Source organism: Misgurnus anguillicaudatus, chromosome 18 (assembly GCF_027580225.2).
Source record: "Misgurnus anguillicaudatus chromosome 18, ASM2758022v2, whole genome shotgun sequence".
Taxonomy (NCBI): domain Eukaryota; kingdom Metazoa; phylum Chordata; class Actinopteri; order Cypriniformes; family Cobitidae; genus Misgurnus; species Misgurnus anguillicaudatus.
The window spans coordinates 5,268,712-5,282,041 of NC_073354.2; the positions used below are offsets into that span (position 1 = coordinate 5,268,712).

A 13,330-nucleotide genomic window follows, 5' to 3' on the forward strand; every position below is an offset into this window, starting at 1 on the left:
ATAAAGTTTAATATATTATTGGCCAATATAATACATGTAAAATGTAAACACCTCTGGTGAAAGATGCAGGGATATGTAGATGGAGCAACATATATTTTAGGTTATGCAGAAATGTAGGAAGAGGTACATATGACTGTGTTGTGTTTTTCCCTGTCAGTTTATTACTCAGTTTCAGGTCAGACTGCTTAAGTGGACAGTTCTTGCTATATAGTAAGCTGCAAAGTAGAACAGACATTATGACAGTTGTCAAGTCTTAAGACTGGAAGACTTAGGAAAAGCAGCAAAGGAAAAGTGTGTTGGTCATCTTTTAGACCATTTAAAAATGCTTTCACTGGGGAAATGTAAAAATCTGACTTATGCACGTCACTGACCTAACAAAACAATTTATCACTTCAAGTGATTCATTATGAGACTGACATTTCAATTATCATCATGGTGACAGGCAGATCTCAGTATCATTTATCAAAATGTTAACAGCTTTTTACTGTAACATTAATGAGTTGTGCACTATATACTGTACTGTAGTATACAAGACTAGGATTCACTTTGGAAAGGCATATATGGAGAAGCATGGAGGAATGACAATATGAAACATGCTGTATATAATACACAACCAAACAAATTAGTCTTAATTCTGAACTCCAGTTTAGTTTTTGATTATATAAAGCGTGATAGGCAACATGGAGTTTTAAAAGCATCTAGAAAACATTCAGAACTGAAAATGTAGCTCAAGTGAAGGGTGTGAGAATTCATGTGATAAACATAGATCATCTAAATGTTCATCAAAAGCCATTTGTCATAATTAAAATGTATTGTGACTAATAAGCCATCAAGCGCCACATCCAAATCACGACATGTTTCTCTAAGTCCTGATAGAGATCAATTTGACTTGTTTATTACTGAGATTAATAATTAGGATTGTGTTTCTCAAGGTTAACAGAGAAACATGTTATTGGCTTTTGCTAGAAGTGAAATCTCTAGAGGTCACGAGGGGACCGAATCTCATAAGAGACAATCTGAGTAAGTGTGTGTGAAGCTTAGTTAAGCATCTCAATGGAGATAATTTTAATGTCTGTGTTATCAATACAAAACTAAAAGAGAGATTATGAAGGATTCAGTAGACCACTACACTCTGAGATACTTTAACCTGCTCTTGTGATGAAAATCCACTCGACTGTACCGCACGTTGTTATGGTGACCCTGATTTTGACCAAAATTTCACTAATTGGTACCAGTCTACTAATACATACATTTTATTTATTACCAATTTTGGTATAAGGGTGCGTCTCATTTCTCTGTCTTACCCCTACACCTCGGTTTTGCGTGTTCATGTGAGGCGAAGTGGCATCTCAATTCTCAGTTTGATCAAGAGCTAGGGCCAATGCGTAGGGATACATAGCCCTTGAAACGAAGTGTGATAGGGGGTAAACATTAACGTAGGAATTTCTGAGGAGAGCCGGCATCAAACATTTTTATGGCTGAACATCGAACCGTCAAGAAGTCGCACAAATGAAAGTAACGTTATTTTCAGCAGTTTAATTGATATTATATTATGACACTTGTGTTTTATGATACTTTTAATAAAATGTTCAAGCGGTTTTAACTGTAATGTTTTTGTTTTGAATCGCTAGTTAAGCCGCTAGCTAGCAGCTAAGTTATGCGCTGTTTGTTGAGGTCAGCTCTGGCATTCGATTCCACAACCTGAGACAACGGCATCTTCTTTGTTTATGTCAACGCTTGTCTGTTTATGTATCAGCCAGTTAGCGGCAAGGAAAGGTAATCGAGTGGTTTCTTATTTTTTAGAGCAACGATCTGTCTTACTCCTTCCCCTTCACTCGGTTTCGAGGGGCAAGGGGAAGACGAAGACAAAGGGGAAAGAGGAAGACAGAGAAATGAGATTGGCCCTAAATGTAAAACACCAAAAAACTAAAGAACAATGTGATATTTTATTAAAGGTCCTATATTTCAAAGCTTTCTTGAGTTTTATTTAGGTTATGATGTCTTTAAGAATATATTTGCATTACTATATACTGTATATATTATTAAAGCTCCTCTTTCAGAAGCTCTAAGAACAGGTCATTTTGTAATATTCATGAGCCTCTCTTCTGATTGGCCTGTTGTTTTCTGAGTGACGCTTTAATGTCTTGTGAAGGGGCGTCTTTTTAAAATGTTAGTGCTCCATCCAGACATTGGTGGGCGGAGCTAGTTTATATAGCATTTGCCAACAAGCGACGCTATTTACAGTCCAATATTACTGATATTAAGGCAACACTAAAGAGTTTTTGCTCTTTGCTCCCCCTAAAGGTTGAAAGCGGAATTGTCCATTACCACTGTCATAAATAATTTAGCCTACTGCAGCAAAGTTGGCTCGGATTGGATTGTAGGTCTGCCGTAAAGCAAGTTTTTGTAGTTTTGACTCGAACTACAGGACAGCGACCCGACGGTTGGAAACTTCTTTAGTGCGGTTTTGGTCGATAGAGGGCTGCAAAGCGAATGTGAAAGTGCCGTTCACCCTGTTTTGAGTGGATGAACCACTGAAACTTTTTTGGAAACGTTATTTTAAGGTAAAAAAAAATTGTTGGTGTTGCTTTAATGACAAACATTGCTAGCATACGTGTATTACTTTTTGAATTTTGGCTATTTAGGTTATCTTAAAAAAATTGTAATACCCAACATGTTCTCGCATTTATTTTATCACAATAAAGGTTTAAACAAATGCTACAATAAGAACACTTGACCGTATTTTTGGTATGCAGTTCTCAGATCACAGAATAACAGCCGAAATACTTGTACTTTTCACATCAATATTCCTGGGTCAACACCTTTAACATTTTTGATATTCCTCTAGTTTAAGGTTATGTTACAATAAGGGGTTGGGGTTACTAGGTTCATAACTTTATTTAAAAAATGACAGTAAGGTACAACTTCAGTATGCACTCACATTAGGGCTAACTTAACCAAACCGTGCCGCAGCAAAATTGTCCCCCTTCCCTACTCCCCCATAAGCACACACTCACACTGTATTTTGAGCCCAGGCACCATTTTGTCGTTCCCTTAAGACTGGAACCCATTGTAACGTTAAGTCTGTGTTTTTTTTTTCTGAGTCATTTGGGGCTCAATGACACACAGCCCTCTCACATGCCATCATATTGCTTAGTTGATCTGTCGCGTGTGCAGCTCAGACATTCAGGTAAACCCTGCTGCGCGCATCAGAAGGTTTTTATAAAGGCAGATGAGGGTGAATGGTTGCGCAATTGAAGTCTCTCCTTTTAAAAACACACTCAGGTATCCATGCCTGAGCCCAAGTGAATCACGTTCCAGCCCACCTCTGCAAGCTGGAGGGCGCGATTGACCAAACCGTCCCCGGGCGCGGTACAGAGCGATCACACTAGTCAAACGAACCAGGCTCTGGGGATCAAAAGCACCAATTTGGATAGTGTGAGTGCGCCTTTAGTTAGTACCTTTATAACTTGTTTTGGATAGATAATTGTACACTAAGGACCTCTTGTGTGCCTTAATGATGCAGTTAAATGTTTTTTTCCTTTAGGAATAAAACTGTACCTTCACAGTAACTTTTTTTCTGACAGCGTACATATATACACATGTATCCACGTACTGTACGAGGAAGGAAGAGAAGAAACAAAGAGAGATGGACACTAAAGTGCAGATGGTCCCTATGGTAGATTATGTGAGCTTTGCAATTAAATAAAGGATGTGTCCTGAGTGAACGCCACTGATATCAGTGTTAACAACAAAATCTGGCCTCTCTGATAACTACACACAGGGTGCATCCCAATTCAGGGTCTGCGGCCTTCCAAGGCCGTATTTGAAGGCAAATGACATCACTGGGCCACGACAAAGGCTGTCCCAATTCGAAGGCTCCTTTACAAACAAGCCTCCAAATGGCCTTTTCCCCCCTGAAACCAATGATCCATATGTATCCTTTACAGCGGGTGCATCCCAATTCAGGAGCCGTTTCTCAATGTCAAGGAAGGATCCTCGGAAGCCAGAATTTCAAGGATGCTACGTCATCGACGTCCGTCGAAGGACTGTTCCAATGTCGAGGCAATTCAGCCAAGGACTGAGTCCTTCGTTCGAGAAATTTCCCATATACAGGAAAGGATGCATATTTGTATCCTTCGCGCTCTTCACGCGTTGAAATCACCCACAATCCTATGCGCGCAGCACCGAAAGCACACCTTTCAATCACGCAATGACGTGCACTTGCTAGCCTGTTCCATTTAACGTGTTCTCCGAATGCTTAAAAGGAGCCTCGCCTAGCCTCTGAAGGAAGTGACTTGTAAGGACTAGTCCTGCCAAGAAAGTATCCATGACATTGAGAAACGGCTAGGGTCTGGATCCTTTTAAGGCTGCGGACTTTGAAGGCAACGAAGCGAACTGAAATGAGACGGTCAAGCCTATGGGTGGAGTTGCGTCACTTGCTGTTCCCTTACCCTACGCTTGTCAGCAGGACACAACAGCTGAGACATATCAGACTTTTTGTTTTATTTTAGAAAATATAACAGTAACAGTATGTATAAATCACCAATCTTAAAAATATACAAAAGCAAAACACGCACAATATTGCAGCAATAATATTAATTTGAATCACTGAAAAATCATTTATAATAGAAAAACAGTCACAAGCACCTTTAATTTGCAAAATATACACTTTTATTTCAATAAAATTTTGAATGTTTATTTCAAAATACCCAAGAGTCAGACATCACGGGCATACATTGAATCTTGGGAAAGCCAAGGTTGTGAAGGATAAATCTATGGATCCTTGGTTTCATTCCACATTTGGTGGCTTGTTTGTGAAGGAGCCTTTGTTGTGGCCCGGTGACGTCATTTTTCTTCAGCCCCTGAATTGGGATGCACCAAACCTTGGCTATCCCAAGATGCAATGCGCGCCCTTGACGTCTGGGTGTTTTGAAATTTAAAACTGAAGTTAAATAAAAGTGTATATTTTGCAAATTAAAGGTCCTTGTGACTGTTTTACTATTATAAATGATGTTTTAGTGATGTGAATTAATATCATTATGCAACTCCCCCTGTAGGTTAGACTGTCTCATTTCAGTTTGCTTTGTGGCATTTAGAGCCTGCCGCCTTCAAATATTGAGCCTTGCCTTTAAAGTCCGGGCCTTAAAAGGATTCAGACCCTGAATTGGGATGCACCCACAAACTGTACATATATAAGAGAAAACTCACGTAATTCAGTGATATGATACCTTTACATTTATACATACTGTAAATACAATACAGTAAAGGTAAAAATAAAGTTGCTTAAAGGGTGATTCACAGCGATGCCATAGAAGAACCTTTATTTAGTCTAAGGTTCTTATAAGAACCATTTCCTTATACATGTTTAACATCTGAAGAACTTTTTTCACCATAAAAAACCTTTTGTTAAACCGAGAGTGTATTTAGATGTTAAAGGTGCCTGAAAGAACCATTTAGAAAGAAAAGGTCATTCAATGGCATCGTGAAGTGTCTTTATTTTTGAGAATGTAAGGCCTGGGACACTAGACGATTTTCAAAACTTTTTCAGTTTTAACATTACAGTATATTTTTAGGATTATAACACGCACGCACGCACACACCACACACACACACACACACACACTAGATTTTTTGGTAAGGCTGTGAGACACCACACCTGCACATTGAGATAAGATCTCACAGAAACTTGTATGATAAAGTGTGATGGCAGGTGCATGGTCTCCTGAGATTTGTATGATCTGCTTTTATACCAGTAATGTTAGATTTGGGGGTGGGGCTAGGGCTGGTCCCGTTTTTTTGCTATTATCTAATAATCATACATTGTAATCATAATCGTAATACGAATTATCCACCTCAAATTTCCATGAGAGCAGACTGTCACCAAGATGGGTGTTTTACACGTCTGCTGCTTTTCTCGTGTTGAAAAGCGTTTTGTGCGGCATTTATTGCAGATATTTTTATCTTCAACTGCACCTGCTGTTAAAAGCCGTGCCCACAAAAAGGGCAGGATTTGGGGTGCACGAACACCGCATGCGCTCCACATGTGAAACCAGTTTAAAAGGTCAATAACATTTATGAGGTTTTGTTGGAATTTTGGTTTTGTAAAAAAAAGTAGTAGTTACAATAAACAATACTTCTGCATGCAGTACCTTATTTCGTGTTAACTTCAACATTTACTAATGCATGTTTGATAACAGTACTTAAAGCATGAATAAACAATGACCTAATGTATCCAGCAGAAATAATCTTTACATCTTTATAGACATCATTTTACTGGTGATCAACAGCATGAATTACTTTAAGTCCTGTCCTCAAAGACTGCGCCGGTCGTTGAGTAAATATATTCTTATGTTTATAATTAAACAATATCACACGACTCCGAGAGCGATATTGCTTTTATACAACAGTTCGACGGCACACGTTTGAAAAACGAAAACTAGAAAACAACAACGGAGTTATTTTAAAAGCCTCTTTGTTTGAGAACTACTTCTTCCGCCACGGATTTGAGGGCTGCCAGAATGACAGGTAACACTTTCGGCTGCTTTGAATCTCATAATAACTCAATGGACGGATAGGCGTTTCTTTATATTAACTTTTCTTGGTCACAAAGTGTAGTTTTAAGTTTAGTTCAGTCGAGAATATAAATGTATTATATTTAAATCTGCAGTCGATTAGTAAAGATAGCGCCTGTTTGAACGTTTGCTTAGTGAGATTCGGTACGAATGAGAACCAAAGCATGAGCGGACGTCAGTGTTCACTCGCCCCGCTGACCACCGCCCTCTCTGGGCTAAATCTCTGACAGGGATTCCCTGGCTCTCATGTTGGCCTGATGATCAAAAATGAGATCAAATCAGCAGTATTTGGTGTCATGATGAAACTATTACTTGTTTTCTTATTCATATTTAGTGTCTTTTGTGTTGTTATTGTTTTGGCGCGAGGTAAAAGTTAATAAAACTATACTTCTATAATGTTACTATTGATTTCCCATTTACTCGTAACGCGATACGAGCACTCGATTATTATTAAACTTTGTTCTTGTCAGTACTATATAAAACTGTTTTTTATAAGTGTCAGAGAGATGTTTTTGCATGCTGCTTATAAATGACGTTATACCAGTGGCGATATTCTCATAACATGTTTTAATAGTCACGTCGCGATTAAATAAATGATCAATGTCCACATTTAAAAGCTGCGGTGCTTACCTGCAGTTCCACGGTGTTTTCGCGTTCTGATAAGAGATATTGCTCCAGAAAAAAACAAGTGTTTATATTCCTCTTTCCAAGTGTCCACACGATGTGACAAGACATTAATCCCATTAAGTTTAACGTAACATCCAAGAGCGCTGATCTTTAACGGAATAATAACTTCCGATTGGGATTCACCGACTGATTTACGAGCTAGTGAACTAATAAGACACACGGGGAGTGTTTAAAAACAGCGCGTCTGTGTTTTTCCATTCAGAGATGAGCCTGTTTAGGACCTCCATTCACTAGGTGGCGGAATGATACGAAAGGTGAAGCGGGTACAGTGCCGTTATCAGTACAATATCGCATAGCTCTTAGCCAATCAGATTCGAGAACCAGAAAGAACTGTTGTATAATACAATATATAAGAAAATTCAGGCCAAGTGCTGGAGGTAAAAGAGTTTATTAAAGGTTCCAGTGTAGCACAGTTCTGTTTGTAAGAAATTGAACAAGCCATCTGTCTGTATAGACCAGCTGGTTCAAATTAACAGATGCAGGTGACATAGATGTGAGACGGTCACAATGATTAAACTCATTTTAAGACTGTACAGATTTAATGATCTTCACATGAACTCAACAAACTCAACAGTCCCTGTTTAACTCTGAATCCGTATGCAGATCCTCCTCTGGTTTTGATGTTGCTACATTAATGAGAGTATATCCATGCACCAGGAGTTATTTTGATTAAAAAACATAAGCATCTTTACACATGAGCACTTCTAAATTATTCAGAGGCATTAATGAAGAGTCGATACCATAATTAGGTTTGCACCTCCCTGTAGCCCCCATTTACCGTAATGGATTGAAACAGCATCATTCTAATGGTGCGGCGGATCGATTGTGGGAAGCAGTGATCCTCAAGCTACTGCTAAATAATATCTAAAATGTCTCGTGTGTGTGTGTGCATGCGTGAAGGGCAGTTCTAATCACAGTGAAGTATTAACAAAAGATAAGTCTGGACCAGAGAACCAGATCCAGACCTAAACCAAGACTTGGTCTAAGTTGATCATCTAAAACCTTTTTTTTTTTAAATGCTGCATTTGTTTTACAGATCATACATTCAAGTTCTGCCCTGTTTTAAAGAGATAAAGAGTAATCTGATAGCTTTGCATGATGAACAGATGAAACGTTGCAGCATTAATGACTCTCAGATACCAAAGATGTTGGATGTCATTGACATTCAGCCTTTGCCAAAGACATCATGTTCGATTTGTGAGCTTTAGTTAAGGGGAAGGTTTTTAAAGGTGATCACTGGATCAAATAATCACACGGATGCTTGTTCTTCAGAACTGAAGAAATGATTTTTCATTTATTTTATTTTATTACATTTTTTGTAATGTACTGTTTGCTACATCAAATCATCCTACATAGTGTAAAGAGCATTTAGTGAAAATTTAATCTTGATATTTTTTATATTGACTGAGTACGGTCATGTCAAAGACTGAAATCAAACTCTGATGCTCCAAATCTTATAAGCTGCTTTTTCAGTATCCTTTACAGTTTTTTTACAGATGCTAGGAGACATTTCTCAATACTTAGGTAACTTTTGCAAAACTCTTCACACAGTTCTCCTAACCAACTTTCAGCTTGGCAAAGCAGTTCATTTCACATTTAAAATGCACTACAACTACCAAAACACTTTATTCAGGTCTCAAATCAACTCATTCTTCCAGAACACTAGTTGACAGCCGACAAGCACACTTAGTCACCCACAAAACTATGACCTAAAAACACTAACAACATGTAGCATTATACAATGTTTTCTCTGTTTATAATTCACTGTAATATATGTTACTGGAATTAATCAGACATGATGCAGAATTCGTCAATATTTTATGTAGTGTTTTTTTTTTACACTGAGTAATTCCATAAATACAAGAATTTGTATAGACACCATCCACTGACACAGATACAATAGTAATGCTACAGTTTTTACAGACGCTAGGACACATTTCTCAATACTTAGGTCACTTTTGCAAAACTCTTCACACAGTTCTCCTAACAAACTTTCAGCTTGGCAAAGCAGTTCATTTCACTTTCAAAATGCACTACAACTACCAAAACACTTTATTCAGGTCTCAAATCAACTCATTCTGTCAGAACACTAGCAAAGGTTGACAGCCGACAAACACACTTTGTCACCCACAACACAATGACCCAGAGATGGGGACTCGAGTTTGAGACTTGGACTCGAGTGCGACTTAAGTCGCACACACAGTGACTTCAGACTCGACTTGAGACTCGACCCTCAAAGACTTCAGACTCGACTCGGACTCGAGCCGCGCGACTCGTGAACAATGTTTATTTTTAGGAAACGTCTGATGAGCTCGCTGTCATAGCTCCCTCCGTTACGCGGCCACAAACATACATGTCGACTGTACCTGCAGGCAGCCGCTGCTGTGGCATTCATCTGAAGCTTTGGGTAGTGCTGTGACGGATCCGCGGTTCGGCTCGCATGCGATTTGCGGATTAATATGCAATTAAAATAGGGTAAGTTTATCATTAACGTGTTTCTAAGGCTTGCAATTGTTTAAATGGTTAAACAATTTAACCGCAAAAAGGCGCTCAAGTGAGCAGATTTCTGTACGCACATGCGGTTAAGTGTATCCGGTTAAGCTCCAGTCAGGTCCAGAGTTGCGCTACTTTGTGTCATACTGTAGTCCATTAACATACATTTGCTGAATAGAGCAATGAAAAACAACGTAACGTTTTTATGTGAAGCGACTGCTGCATCTTCTTCCTGAATTCGCCCTCTGCCTGTGTTTGAACATGTGTTTAGTGCCCTCAGTAGTGAACATACAGAGAGAAGTGTTTCAAAAGTTAAGCCAACATAAAATCTTTCTTTTCTTGACAAGGCACATACAAACAAAATGATCTCACAGTATTCTTTTTCTAATAATTTTTTTTTTGTTTATGTCTTAAGAAACCAGTCAGAAACCAGTCTGGGCTTATTTGTTCTTAATAAAGAGACAGTAACCTCAATTAACCTACTTAAGTCTGTGTCATTTATGTTAATCAAACAACCCAAGACAAACAGAAAACACTTCTATTGCTCAAAAATAATAATAATAATATTTAATTTGTACAATAAAGACAGTGTTATTATCCATTTAATTTAATTTCTGTACCTAATGCTAATTTTAGACCTTACTTAATGTGCAACTTTTTTTTATAAATGTTTATAATTTCTTTATTTGTTATTAGAGTTTTATTTGTTACAACGAGACTTGAGACTTGACTTGGACTCGAGCCCAGAGACTTCAGACTTGACTTGGACTCAAGCTTAAAGACTTCAGACTTGACTTGGACTCGAGGTCAAAGACTTCAAACTTGACTTGGACTCGAGCTCAGAGACTTGTGAACATCTCTGCAATGACCTAAAAAACATTAAGAACATATAGCATTATACAATGTTTTCTCTGTTATAATTCACTGCAATATATGTTACTAGAATGAATCAGACATGATGCAGAATTCGTCAATATTTTATGTAGTTTATTTGAATTTTTTGGCACTGAGTAATTCCAAAATACAAGAACTTGTATACACACCATCCACTGATACAGATACAATAGTAATGCTAATCTACTTGGTCTTCTCCATTTGGCCAATTGTTTTTATAGCATTTAATTTTAAGAATTAAAAATATGTTTCATTAAAATATTACTGTAGAAATGTAGCAAATTGCTGTCTTATTCAGTTTTGTATAATGTTATTGTTTTTAACATAAGTTTAACAGTTTTGAAAACAGTATGTAAGCATGTGCATATTGGCTTGTATGTATAAAGAGTTTTGGCTGTTGTTGTGTCTGAGTGAGAAAAGAATTCATGAAATTTGAGAGATGTAGTCATTGAATGCATTTTGTGCCAAAGCAATGATAATTGATCTTCAGTTTAGCCCACACAGACTTCTGTTGTGTTCACTGTATGAAGAATTTGCAGAAGTGACCTGGGTATTGAGAAATGTGTCCTAGCGTCTGTAAAAAAAACTGTAAATTGCATAAATTGACATTGCAAAATTTAAAATACGACCAATAAAAACGTGTCAATTTTGCAAAAACTCCCATATTGTCAGGATCCTGCCAGAGTCTTGTTTAGTATTAATATCTAGTTCAGTATGGCAGGGTTCTGCCAGTACAATGTTTTGTGTGGGAAAGCGTGGTCTCAGTATTGTGTTATTAGACCAAGCTTTTCCCGTGTCTCATCACTTTTACCCCGCTCCCTTGTATCTTCTTGTCTTTATTGATTAATCATTGTCACCTGTACCCCTCATTAGTTCTCCCTATTTAAAGTCCTTGTGCTCTTTGTTCTGTCTACGTTCGTTTTGATTTGTTCCTGTCGTTATCCTGTCAATATTTATCCAGTTAAGTCAAGTTCATTGTTGATATGTTAGTCTAGTCCAGTTTACTGTTTTTGTGATATTTAGTCTAATCAGGGGCCTGTACCATGAAAATGGTTAAACAAACGTAGGGTTACAAGATTACTTTCAAGTTGACAAAACCAAGCCAATGTGACCAGACCTTGTAGGTACAAACTATTTTCATGGTACCCAAAACCCAGGATTTGCACAAACTAATCCAAAACTTACCTGGCTAACCAACTAAACCGGCATCATGGTATAGGCCCCTAGTCTTGTCAGTGTTTAATATATTCTGTTCGATGTGGGTTTTGTTTTCTTGTTTTGTTGTAAAGTCATTTGTGTTGTCCACATCGTCTGCGCTTGGGTTCGTTCCTTGTAATTCCTCACACGTATACTGTATTGCAAAAAAGTTTTTGCGCTTTTATGAGTTGGTTTTTCAGACAATTTGCATTTTTAAGTCACCTGATGATAGTAAGTCACATAATTATTATTTGAAGATGACGGGGGGAAAAACTAAAACAACCAAGGGGGCTTTCCTTTGCATTAATGTTTGAATAATACTTTTATGTCTCCTTTAGTTAAAAATAATGCGTAGTGCGCTGGATGTGATATTAATAAACCTACCAACATCAGTCGACATAATGCTTAGAATGACTTATCGACAAAGGAAAAACTATGTTTCACTCGCATATCATCGATTCATGGAAACGCCATAATTTAGCAATAGACTTTTGTCGACATAATGCAAAAGTTTTGCACAAATCTGCAATGGAAACAGCTAGTTTATGAGCCTGGATTTCACGGACAGTGTCACATTTATTTAATCATTAAACCAAATAGTGTGTTTGTGACATTTGTCTTAATCTTACAACCGAAAGTAAACGGGTTTTCATCTTGGAAGGTCTACATTTGTTAAAAATTAGCAAATAAAACATTTAATGTTCCTTAACTTACAGGAAGCTGGTTGTTATCACAGAAATAAGCCCCTACAGTGTGATCAGGTCCTGAAGCACAGCGCATATATAATGCCTATACATTATTCTATATGTAAGACCAAATTGTGACTATTAAAGTGTGTCAGTTGCATGCATTCACACCAGCATACAGATTCACATACAACTTTACACATTTTGGGACATCAAGTGCACAACATATATCTTTATTTTATATTTAAACACACCTGCTGGTCATGGCCCCATGAGTACAGCATATTCCACCTAGCCTGTTTTTGTGCCCCTGGCAGCATTGCACCATTAAAGAAGATCAATGTCCATTAATGACATACACGTTTGACTTTACCCTTTTCATTTTTAAATTTAATTTCTTTACCCTTCCACCACAAACACCTCTCAATATGCAAATTACCTGTCAAAGGAAGACCAAGCCAAGAAAGGCGAGCCAATAAAAAATAAAGAAGTGCTGTAAACTGCATGTGTTCACTTTCCTGGCTCAACCTTTCAAGGAATAGTTCAACAAAAAAAAATGTGTTATCAATTATTTATCCTCTGGTTGTGAAACACTTCTGTGAAACACAGCAGATGCTGCCATAGCTCCCAATTCTCTGTTGTATTTCCACATTCAAACCTGTGACACGATCGGTGACATGACGAAACCAAAGGTGTTCACCATCATGAATGAGGCAATGAATGAGGTTTGAGAGCTTTAGTGGAAGGCAAGATCAGTAAGAAATGACATAAATGACTTCAAATATACCAAATGAACTG

General features: G+C 37.7%; 1 protein-coding gene across 1 annotated transcript in view; it reads left to right on the forward strand.

Annotated features, from left to right (window-relative positions):
- LOC141350479 (exostosin-1) overlaps positions 1–13,330 on the forward strand; it is a 412,075-nt gene that overhangs the window by 369,726 nt on the left and 29,019 nt on the right. The window lies entirely within an intron of this gene.